Genomic DNA, 12261 nt, shown 5'->3' with positions numbered 1-12261 from the left:
TGATGCTGTGAGGCAGCAGTGCTAACCACTGGGCTTGGCTTCGGGACTTTGCATTCGCTAAATGAAATACTGGACCAAAGCTCCTTGTGATGAAGACAATTTCTTCAGACTGATCAGCATCACTTTCAGCCTCAGAATTCTCTGTGCCATGTGTCACCATGCTGCCCTCGCTTTCTCATCTAATATGCAGATTTGCCAGAAAGTGATTACGACGTCTCGCAAGATCGCATTAGATCTCATGAGGCATGGCGAGCTGGGTAGATCCCGGAAGGGGATCCCGCTTTTCGGGCGCAGCGCGACCGGTAGGTCCTGCCCGTAGTCTTTACAATATAATTACCTAACACACCAATTCACGAATGATAATCAATGTTCACAACTCAATAATTGTTAGTTTAATGATTGGCTTTTGATAATGAAATCAATACATTAATATAGGAAAGATACAGAATGAGAAATGGCTGCAGAGAGCTACATGTTAGAGGTTAAAAGGCTTCCTTGACCTTGTTACTTATGGCAGTGAATACACTATGAATATATCAATTTAAAAGTAAATTTAATTACGCATGCAGACTTACAGGTTCCTACATTACAACAGTGAATGTGGTTCAAAAGTACTTAACTGGCTGAAAACACTTTTTGGAGATCCAGTGGTCATGATAGGGGCTATTGAAATGCAACATTGTTCTCATTTTCTGCAAACTAGGATATATGACACTCGGTGTCCTCACCAAAATCATTCATAAAGATTCAATGTTATTTTTTGTAATAACCTTGGGCTGGATTCTCCGCCGGCGGGATGCTCTATTTTGCCGACAGCCCGGGGGTTTCCTGACGTCATGGGGCTGCCCCATGGGAAAACTCATTGACCAGCTGGCAAAACGGAGCATCTCGCCTGCATGCTGAAGCAGAAATCTGGCGCGGCAGGACGGAGAATCCAGCCCCATGTCTTTGACACCACTTAGAACACTGTGACACTCCAGGACGGAGAATCCAGCCCCATGTCTTTGTCACCACTTAGAACACTGTGACACTCCAGGACGGAGAATCCAGCCCCATGTCTTTGACACCACTTAGAACACTGTGACACTCCAGGACGGAGAATCCAGCCCCATGTCTTTGACACCACTTAGAACACTGTGACACTCCAGACATACTGGGCAGCATTTTCCGTCCCGCCGCACCCGTTTCCAGGTGCGGCGCACCCCTGCTCGCAGTGGGATCCTCTGCCCCGCCAGCCAGCCAATGGGGTTTCCCATTGTGGGCACCCCCACGCCGTCGGGAAATCTGCGGCCGTGAGTGTGGCTGCCGGCGAAATGGAAGATCCCACCGCCGGAGAATCCAGTCCACTATATCCGCAATTATTTGTGGTAAAACACAGCGAGGTGTTGTGATTTGGAATTCACTGTCTATAAACGGTGCTGGAAGCTGATTGGACTGTACCTGGCAAAAAGGAATTAATTTGATGCATTTTTGAAAAGAAAACAAAATAGTGGAACGATGGGATTAAATGGGTAGTTTTACAAAGAGCTGGCATGGGAAAAATGGGCCAAATGGACTCCTTCTGTGATCTGGGAGCCTTGTGTACATGGAGAGGTAATGACCTGGAACCTACTTCCTATCAGGGCAGCAGAAGCAGAGATGATGAAAAATTCTAAAGAAAATTGGATGGGGCACTTGAGGGAAATAAACCCACAGGGATTTGGGGACAAAAGGGGGCAATGAGACTGACTGCTTTGCTTGACAGAGAGCTGGCATAGACCCAGTGGGCTGAATGGTCACATTCCCCACCCTCCGGACCCCGTGATCTCAGGAGAGAAATTTCAGCTGCTCCAGTCTCTCCAACTCCCTCATCCCTGGTGCCATTCTCGTAAATCTCCTCTGCACCCTCTCTGAGAACTTCACATCTTTCCTAAAGTGTGGGGCCCACAAATAGGGTTCCATTCTAGAGCGATAGAATTGAAAAGCAGGGAGGTTATGTTCAACTTGTGCGGAGTCTGCACATCCTCCCCGTGTGTGCGTGGATTTCCTCCGGGTGCTCCGGTTTCCTCCCACAATCCAAAGATGTGCAGGTTAGGTGGATTGGCCGTGATAAATTGCCCTTAGTGTCCAAAATTGCCCTTAGTGTTGGGTGGGGTTGTTGGGTTATGGGGATAGGGTGGAGGTGTTGACCTTGGGTAGGGTGCTCTTTCCAAGAGCTGGTGCAGACTCGACGGGCTGAATGGCCTCCTTCTGCACTGCAAATTCTATGATAACCAGGGTTAGACTACACTGGGAGCATTGTCAACATTTATGATCTCCATTTAGAAAAAGTAAACAGAGGCACTGGAGAAGGTGCAAAAAAGATTCACAAGAATAATACCAGAACTGAGAGCATTTCACCCTCAGGAAAGGCTGGGGCTGCATTTCTCCAGAAAAGAGAAGACTGAAGGGTGACCTGATGGAAGTCTTTCAGATGATGAAGGGGTTCCATAATCCAATAGGGATTTGATGAGAAACCTCTTTACCCAGCGAGTGGTGTGAATGTGTAACTCACTACCACAGCGAGTGGTCGAGGTGAACAGCATGAATACATTGAAGGGGAAGCTAGATACAGACATGAGGGAGAAAGGAATAGAAGGAGATGCTGATGGGGGGGATGAAGAGGGCTGGGTGGAGGCTCATGTGGAGCATCAATACTGACAGAGACCAATGGAGCCGACTGGCCTGGCCCTGTGCTGTAGACTCAATGGAACAGAGACACATGTGTTTATTTTAGATCTGGCTGTAGAGGTAGGAAAAAAACTATTGACTATTCAGATTAAAATAAATGTCCTTCATCAGCTTTTGTGAATCATTTCAGTGGAAATGTGCTCTCCCAGGCTCAAAGAGCATCAGCCCACTGGAAGCAAAGTTGTGAGACCGACCAGAATATACCCATTGTACAGAACCTTGGTTAGACCACAGCTGGAGCACTGTGTGCAGTTTTACTCCCCTTATCGCCACAGAGGGAGGGTAATGAAGGTTCACCAGACTTGTTCCGGGGATGGCAGGACTGTCCTATGAAGAGAGATTGGGGAACCTGGGCCTATGTTCTCTAGAGTTTTGAATAATGAGAGGTGATCACATTGAAACTTATAAAATACTTACAGGAATAGACAGGGTGGGTGCAGGTGAGATGTTTCCCCTGGTTGGGGAGTCTAGAACCAGGGGACACAATTTCAAAATAAAGGGGAAGTCACTTAGGACGGATCTCGAATGAGACATTTCTTTACTCAGAGAGTTGTGAATCTTTGGAATTCTATACCCCAGAGAGCTGTGGGAGCTCAGTCACTGAGTGTGTTTAAAGCAGAGACTGACAGATTTCTAAATGTCAATAACACAAAGGGACATGGGGATAGTGTGGGGGGAAAGGCATTGAAGTGGATGATCAGCCATGATCGTACTGAATGGTGGAGCTGGCTCGATGGGCTGAATGGCCAACTCCTGCTCCTATGTTCCAATGATACAAAGGTAGGTAGGAAAGTAAATTGTGAAGAGGACATAAGGAGACTACAAAGTGATATAGATAGGTTACATGAGTGGGAAAAGATCTCCAAATGGGGAATAACGTGGGAAAATGTGAAATTGTCCATTTTGGCCGGAAGAATAAAAAAGCTTATTATCTAAATGGTGAGAGATTGCAGAGCTCGGAGAGTCAGCCTTGGGTGACTGTCGGTGTTCTCCCCATGTTTGTGTGGATTTCCTCCAGGTGCTCTACTTTCCCCTTAATGTCCAAAAGGTTAGGTGGGAGTACGGGGATAGAATGGGGGTGTGGGCCTAGGTAGGGTGCTCTAAGGAGGATCGGTGCATACTTGATGGGCCGAATGGCCTCCTTCTGCACTATCATGGTTCTTTGATTCTATGAAAGGGCAGTGGAAGCAAAGTCTTTGAATATTTTTCAGGCAGAGCTTGGTAGATTCTTGTGAAGCAGTGGGGTGAAAGGTTATCAGAGGTGTCGGCGGAATTAAGACCACAAAAGACGATAGGAACATTATTATCTAAATGGTGAGAGATTGCAGAGCTCTGAGAGTCAGCCTTGAGCCTGCTCCGCCTTTCAATAGCTGATCCTACATTCCTTACGTCCACTTTCTTCACCTTTCTCCGTAAGCTTTGATTCCCTCACTGATCAAGAATATATCTCAGCCTTAAATATACTCTGGGACTCTGTCCCCACAGCTCTCACAGTTCCAAAGTCTCTCAACCCTCAGGAGAAATTCCTCCTCATCTCAGTCTTAATTTGGCACCTCTTTATGCTGAGGGGAAACATCCTCTCAGCATTTACCCTGTCAAACCCTTTAAGAATCCTGTATGTTTCAATGAGATCACCTCTCATTCTTCTAAATTCCAATGAGTAGAGTCCCAACCTGTTTAACCTTTGCTCCTAAGACAATCCCTCCATACCTGGGGTCATCCTAGTGACCCTTCTCTAAACAGCCTCCAATGAAATATCTTTCCTTAAATAAAGGGACCAAAACTGCCCACAATTCTCCAGATGTGGCCTCACCAGCACCTTGTACAGCTGCAGCAAGACTTCCCGACTCTTATACTCCAACCCCCTTGGAATCAGGGCCAACATTCCATTAGCCTTCCTGATTACCTGCTGCACCTGTCTGCTAGCTTTCTGTGTTTCGTGCACAAGTTCCCCAAGTCCCTTTGTGTTGCAGCTTTCTGCAGTTTTTCTCCATGTAAATAATACTGTTCTTTTGTTCTCCCTTCCAAAATGAACTTCACATTTTCCCACATTATACGCCATTTGCCAACTTTTTGCCCACTTACGTAACTTCTCAATATCTCTTTGCAAACTGTTTTTATTCCCCTTTTCCACCTATTTTTGTGTCGTCTGCAAATTTGGGCACAGTACATAGAACATAGAAGCGCAGTACAGGCCCTTCGGCCCTCGATGTTGCGCCGACCTGTGAAACCACTCTAAAGCCCATCTACACTATTCCCTTATCATCCATATGTCTATCCAATGACCATTTGAATGCCCTTAGTGTTGGCGAATCCACTACAGTTGCAGGCAGGGCATTCCACGCCCTTACTACTCTCTGAGTAAAGAACCTACCTCTGACATCTGTCCTATATCTATCTCTCCTCAATTTAAAGCTATGTCCCCTCGTGCTAGACATCACCATCCGAGGAAAAAGGCTCTCACTGTCCACCCTATCCAATCCTCTGATCATCTTGTATGCCTCAATTAAGTCACCTCTTAACCTTCTACTCTCTAACGAAAACAGCCTCAAGTCCCTCAGCCTTTCCACATAAGATCTTCCCTCCATACCAGGCAGTATTCCTTCCTTCCTCCAAGTCATTAATATAAATTGTAGTTGCGATCCCAGCACTGATCCCTGTGGAACCCCACTGGTTACAGGTCACCAGCCTGAAAAAGAACCCCTTATCCCCACTCGCTGTTGCCTGCTCATTAGTCAATTCTCTATCCATGTCAATATACAACTCCATGGGCTCATCTCATGACTTAACGTTTTATGAGGTACCTTGTCAAAAGAAGTTTAAATACAACACATCTACTGGTCCCCCCTCTATCCACTCTGGTTGAGACTTCCTTTAAACACTCTGATAAATTAGTCAGACACGGTTTCCCTTTCACAAAGCCACGCTGACTCTGCTTGATTAGATTATGATTTTCTCAATGTGCTGTTTTACTTCCTTAAAATTCTTTCCAAAATATTTCCAACATTAGATGTTAGGCTAATCGTCCTATAGTTATCCACTTTTTGCATCCCTCCCTTTTTTTTGGAGTGTCACATTGGCAGTTTTCCAATCTTCCGGTATTTCTCCAGACCCAAGGATTTTTTGAAAATTACAATCAATGCATCCACTATCTCTGTAGTTATTTCTTTTAACTCTGTGGATGCAAGCCAACAGGTCCAGGGGATTTATCTGCCTTTAGCCCCATGAGTTTGTTGAATGCTATTTCCCCACTAATGGTATTTAATTCCTGCCCGTATTCTTTAGTATTAATGGTGTCATGTGAGAGTACCTTTTAAGAACTGGGTGTTTATCGAATAGCTGTAGTGGGAGTACCTTTAAGAAATGGGTGTTTATTAAATAGCTGCAGTGATGTCAGAGTGTGGGTGGAGCTGGGCTGTCTGTCTGCTTTTACTTTCACTTTGGGCTTGCAGCTACAGGGTGTGTTTAGTTTCCTTTTAGATTTGGAGAAGCTGCAGTCACAGCAAGATGTGTATGAATCTCTGCAAGCTTATGAATGTTCATTTGGTGATTTCAAAGTGGTAACTGCTCTCCGTAGAGAAGTTAAACCTGATGTCTTTCTGTAAAAAGGGTTCTTTTTGAGGGCAGCATGGTGGCGCAGTGGTTAGCACTGCTGCCTCACGGCACCGAGGTCCCAGGTTCGATCCCAGCTCTGGGTCACTGTCCGTGTGGAGTTTGCACATTCTCCCCGTGTTTGCGTGGGTTTCGCCCCCACAACCCAAAGATGTGCAGTGTAGGTGAATTGAACATGCTAAATTGCCCCTTAATTGGAAAAAATGAATTGAGTGCACTAAATTTATTTAAAAAAAGAAAAAAAGGGTTCTTTTTGTCTTATGGATGTTGCAAGGAAAGATTAAAAGTTACTTGGAGAGAACTGTATTCTTTGGGGGATTTATTGGTGTTGATAGTTATTAAGATGTTTAACGCTCAGTTGCACCACACCTGTAAGGTCGGCCTGTGTGCTCCCCATAACCACAATATATTAAAAGTTGTGGGTCAGGTGAACTCCATGTTACACTTAAAGGGGTTCTCTCAACCCTGGCCCATAACAATGGGATGTTCAAAGTCACTTCCACCATAAAGACTGTTGCAAAATATCTGTTTAACTCCTTTGCCATTTCCTTGTTCCCCATAACTATCTCCCCAGATTTATTTTCTAAGGGGCCTATGTGGAGTTGAGATCAATTAGATCAGCCGGGAACTTATTGAATGGTGGAGCAGGCTCGAGGGGCCGAGTGGCCTACTCCTGCTCCTAATTCGTATGTTATCACATCCTTTATAATAGATTGTAGCATTTTCCCTCCTACTGATATCAGGCTAATGGGTCTGTGGTTTCCCGTTTTCTCTCTCTCCTTAAATATTGGGGTTATATTTACCACCTTCCAATCTGCAGGAACCATTCCAGAATCTATCGAACTTTGAAAGAAGGCCACCAATGTATCCAATGTATTTAAGGGGCATCTTGACAAATACATGAATAGGATGGGAATAGAGGAATACGGACCCAGGAAGTGTAGAAGATTGTAGTTTAGTCGGACAGCATGGTCGGCACGGGCTTGGAGGGCCGAAGGGCCTGTTCCTGTGCTGTACTTTTCTTTGTTATTTGTTCTTTATCTCTATAATATATAATTTTAAATTATAATCTTGTCACAAGTAGGCTTAGATTAACACTGCAATGAAGTTACTGTGAAAAGCCCCGAGTCGACACCTAGTCTACAGCCACCTCTTTCAACATCCCGTTCCAGCCTCCCTGAACAGGCGCCGGAATGTGGCGACTAGGGGTTTTTCACAGTAACTTCACTGAAGCCGACTTATGACAATAAGCGATTATTAACATCAGCTTTTGGGGATTTATTACCTTTCAATCCCATTAATTTCTCCAGTGATACTAATTTTCGCTAAATACTAATCTCTTTCAGTTCCTCATGCTCACTCCGACCATCCCCATTGACCACCTGTCAGAATGAGCAAAATGCAGTCCTGTGGGTATTTGACAGCAGAATCCAACCCCTGCAATCACTTGTGAACTTGTCCGTGTCTCAGCAGTTGCGATGAAGTACAAAATCCCTTCCCACACTGAGAGCAGATGAATGGTTTCTCCCCAGTGTGAACTCGCTGATGTCGCCGAAGGTTGGATAACTCAGTGAATCTCTTCTCACATTCAGAGCAGCTGAATGGCTTCTCACCGGAGTGAACCCTTTGGTGTGATTTCAGTATGGATAACTGAGTAAATCCCTTCCCACACTGAGGGCAGGTGAACGGCCTCTCCCCAGTGTGAAGTCGCTGGTGTGACTTCAGGCTGGATAAAGTGGTGAATCCCTTCTCACACTCAGAGCAGGTGAAAGGCCTCTCCCCAGTGTGAACCAGCTGGTGTGTCTGCAGGGTAGATGAATGACTGAATCCCTTCCCACACACAGAACAGGTGAACGGTGTCTTCCCAGTTTCAATTCGCTGGTGTGACTTCAAACTGGATAATACAGTAAATCCTTTCCCACAATGAGAGCAGGTGAACGGCCTCTCCCCAGTGTGGATGCGTCGATGAGCATCCAGCTTAGATGGACATCTGTATCTCTTCCCACAATCTGCACATTTCCACGGTTTCTCCATGTTTTGGGTGTCCTCGTATCTCTCCATGTCGGACAATCAGTTGAAACCTCGCACACACACACACACACATGTGTTTAAATCTCTCCCCGCTGTAATGGTGTGATGTTTTTTTCAGGCTGTGAAATTGGTTAAAGCTCTTTCCACAGTCAGTGCTCTGGAACACTCTCACTCGGGTGTGTGTGTCTCGGTGCTTTTCCAGTCACAATGACGTTTAAAATCTTTTGAAACCGACAGATCGGGCAAACATTTCTCCTTCTAGATTCAAAGGCCGATGATATTCAGGTCCCAAGAAATTGAGTGAATCTGTCAGATCGAGATGTGATGTTAGATTTCTGTCTGTAATTCGTCCTCTTCTAATATCCTGTAAAAACAAGTTACAAAAGTCATCACTGTCAGTACAGGATAGAAATTCAGAACAAATAATTTTAGTTCCTCTGAAACATTCTTTTCTCTCTCGTTCCCCACAAGCTGCAAATCTCCATCCCACACACTCTCCCTCCATTCTCACTCTGCTGTATCTAATATTCACCCTCCCAATTCTCCTGAAGGTGCTAATTCAGGCTGATTAACAAAATCCCTTCCCACACTGAGAGCAGATGAATGGTTTCTCCCCAGTGTGAACTCGCTGATGTCGCCGAAGGTTGGATAACTCAGTGAATCTCTTCTCACATTCAGAGCAGCTGAATGGCTTCTCACCGGAGTGAACCCTTTGGTGTGATTTCAGTATGGATAACTGAGTAAATCCCTTCCCTTGCTCACTGCTTCCTATCCTGGACACTGAGCTGCAGCCAGCCATTCGGCCCATCGAATCTGCTCAACCATTCAATGGGATCATTGGTCGATTTATCTCAGCACCATTTTCCCACACTATTCCCCCATATCCCTTGATATCTTCAATAGGGGCTGGTTTAGCACTGGGCTAAATCGCTGGCTTTGAAGGCAGGCCAGCAGCGAGGGTTCAATTCCCGCACCAGCCTCCCCGAACAGGCGGCGGAATGTGGCGACTAGGGGCTTTTCACAGTAACTTCATTTGAAGCCTACTTGTGACAATAAGCGATTTTCATTTAATTTAATTTCATATCAATAAACCTATGAATCTCTATCGTGAAAATACTTGATGACTGAGGCTCCACAGTCCTCTGGGGTAGAGTATTCCAAAGATTCACCACATCCTCGAGTGAAGAAATCCCTCCTCATCTCAGCTTTCTTTCCATTTTGCAGCCTCTTCTCCATATCCCTCAACTCCCTCATCAATCAAAAATCTGTCCAACTCATCCTTGAATATATTCAATGACCCCAAGGCTCCACTGGTCCCTGTGGAAGAGAAATCCAGAGATTAACAACCTTCTGAGGGAAGAGATGACTGGAAATATATAACATAGCTGCAGTACAATATTACACAACTGGAAATAATAATAAATGTACTTTATTACAAAACCATAAATAAAAGATCAAATATGTACCATATAATAACATTAGATATATCTCTGTCCTATGGTGCCTGCTTTAATACCAGCCATCTCCTGGGGAAACCAGTCCTTTAATTGTAAACATTATGAAAGAGACCATAAGACAATGGAGCAGAATTAGACCATTCAGCCCATCGAGTCTGCTCTGCCATTCAATCATGGCTGATATGTTTCTCATCCTCATTCTTTTGCCTTCTTCCCATAACCCCTGATCCGCGTATTAATCAAGAACGTATCGATCGCTATCTTAAAGACACTCAGTGTCTTGGCCTCCACAGCCTTCTGTGGCAAAGAGTTCCACAGGTTCACCACCCTCTTGCTGCAAAAATTCCTCCTCATCTCAGTTTTAAAGGATGGTCCCTTCAGTCTGAGGCCGTGCCCTCGGGTTCTAGTTTTTCCTACGAGTGGAAGCAGCCTCAGGTCCACTCTATCTCGGCCTCTCAGTATCCTGTAAGTTTCAATAAAATCCCTCCTGATGGGTGGCACAGTGGTTAGCACTGCTCCATCACAGCTGCAGGGTTCACTTCCGGCCTCGGGTGACTATCTGTGTGGGATTTGCACTTTCTCCCCGTGTCTGCGTGGGTTTCCTCCAGGTGCTCCAGTTTCCTCCCACATTCCAAAAATATGTAGATTAGGTGGATTGGCCACACTAAATTGCCCTCTAGTGTCCAAAAGGTTAGGTAGTGTTATTGGGTTATGGGTATAGGTGGAGGCGTGGGCTGAAGTATGGTCTCTTTCCAATGGCCGGTGCAGACTCGATGGGCCAAATGGCCTCCTTCTGCACTGTACATTCTATGATCCGTCTAAACTCCAATGAGTACAGACCCAGAATCCTCAGCTGCTCCTCATATGACAATTTCTTCATTCCAGGGATCATTCTTGTGAACCTCCTCTCGAGCCTTTCCAAGGCCTACACATTCTTTCCGAGATACGGTCCCCAAAATGCCAACAATACCCCAAATGGGGTCTGACCAGAGCTCCATACAGCCTCAGAAACACATCCCTGCTTTTAGCCAGACAAATAAACGTATCAAGCTGAGGAAGCAAAGGATGTCAATGTCTTTAATAGAGAGAGACCTGGGCCAAGCTTTGCAGAGTCTGCACCCTCCCTGGATTCACTTCCTTTCCCTTCAGTTGCTGCAAGTGACCAATTGAAGGTCAGAATGAGAAATGGAAAGGGGGAGAAAAGAAAGTGTTTTACTCACAGGTGCTGGAGACAGGAGGAAGTGTCAGTCTGTGTGAAGCTCAATCTTAATTCTCACAAAGCCTGCGCTCTGATTGGCTGGAGGACCAGAATCCAACCGGTCCTCCTATTCCTTCTATTGGTTGCCGGCCGCCAGAAGACAATGGGCAACGGATGTGACGCAATCCTGGAGCAACGTCTGACCTCAAGAGATGCGGACCATTTGGCCAATGGGAATCGCCTTTTCAGCACACGCGCAGCCTCCCCGAGCCCTTGGACATGCGTAGTCTAAGGCTGCCTACCCATGCTGCGAAGAGCGGGTCGCCAAGGGCGGGAAATTGTGGGAGTGAGCTGTGGACGTCATGGGGGGGGGGGGGGCGGGGAGAGGGAGGAGGGAGGGGAGAAAAGGGGGGGGGGGGAGAGGGAGGAAAAGGGGGGGGGGGAGAGGGAGGAAAAGGGGGGGGGGAGAGGGAGGAAAAGGGGGGGGGGAGAGGGAGGAAAAGGGGGGGGGAGAGGGAGGAAAAGGGGGGAGAGGGAGGAAAAGGGGGGGGGAGAGAGGGAGGAAAAGGGGGGGGAGAGGGAGGAAAAGGGGGGGGGGGGAGAGAGGGAGGAAAAGGGGGGGGGAGAGGGAGGAAAAGGGGGGGGGGAGAGGGAGGAAAAGGGGGGGGGAGAGGGAGGAAAAGGGGGGGCGGGGGGGGGGGGAGAGGGAGGAAAAGGGGGGGAGAGGGAGGAAAAGGGGGGGGGGAGAGGGAGGAAAAGGGGGGGGAGAGGGAGGAAAAGGGGGGGAGAGGGAGGAAAAAGGGGGGAGAGGGAGGAAAAAGGGGGGGGAGAGGGAGGAAAAAGGGGGGGGAGGGAGGAAAAAGGGGGGGGAGGAAAAAGGGGGGAGGGAGGAAAAAGGGGGGGGAGGAAAAAGGGGGGGAGGAAAAAGGGGGAGGGAGGAAAAAGGGGGGGAAGAAAAAGGGGTGGAGGGAGGAAAAAGGGGGGAGAGGGAGGAAAATGGGGGGAGGGGGAGAGGGAGGAAAGAGAGAGGGAGGAAAAGGGGGGGAGGGAGGAAAAGGGGGGGGAGGGAGGAAAAGGGGGGGAGGGAGGAAAAAGGGGGGGAGAGGGAGGAAAAAGGGGGGGAGAGGGAGGAAAAAGGGGGGGGAGGGAGGAAAAAGGGGGGGGAGGGAGGAAAAAGGGGGGGGGAGGGAGGAAAAAGGGGGGGGAGGAAAAGGGGGGGGAGGGAGGAAAAAGGGGGGGGAGGGAGGAAAGGGG

At 47.2% G+C, this 12261-nt stretch overlaps 1 long non-coding RNA gene across 1 annotated transcript; it reads right to left on the bottom strand.

The window, feature by feature from the left end:
• Positions 1 to 369: 369 nt before the first annotated feature.
• Positions 370 to 9668, bottom strand: LOC140421907 (uncharacterized). Its single transcript, XR_011947164.1, has 2 exons — positions 9470 to 9668; positions 370 to 8716 (listed from the first exon to the last, which is right to left on the bottom strand). It is a non-coding gene; the product is annotated as an uncharacterized lncRNA (long non-coding RNA).
• Positions 9669 to 12261: the final 2593 nt, after the last annotated feature.

This window comes from Scyliorhinus torazame, chromosome 5, assembly GCF_047496885.1.
Source record: "Scyliorhinus torazame isolate Kashiwa2021f chromosome 5, sScyTor2.1, whole genome shotgun sequence".
NCBI lineage: Eukaryota > Metazoa > Chordata > Chondrichthyes > Carcharhiniformes > Scyliorhinidae > Scyliorhinus > Scyliorhinus torazame.
The sequence above is the reverse complement of the archived record's forward strand: the minus strand, read 5'-3'. Positions and strand labels throughout refer to the sequence as shown.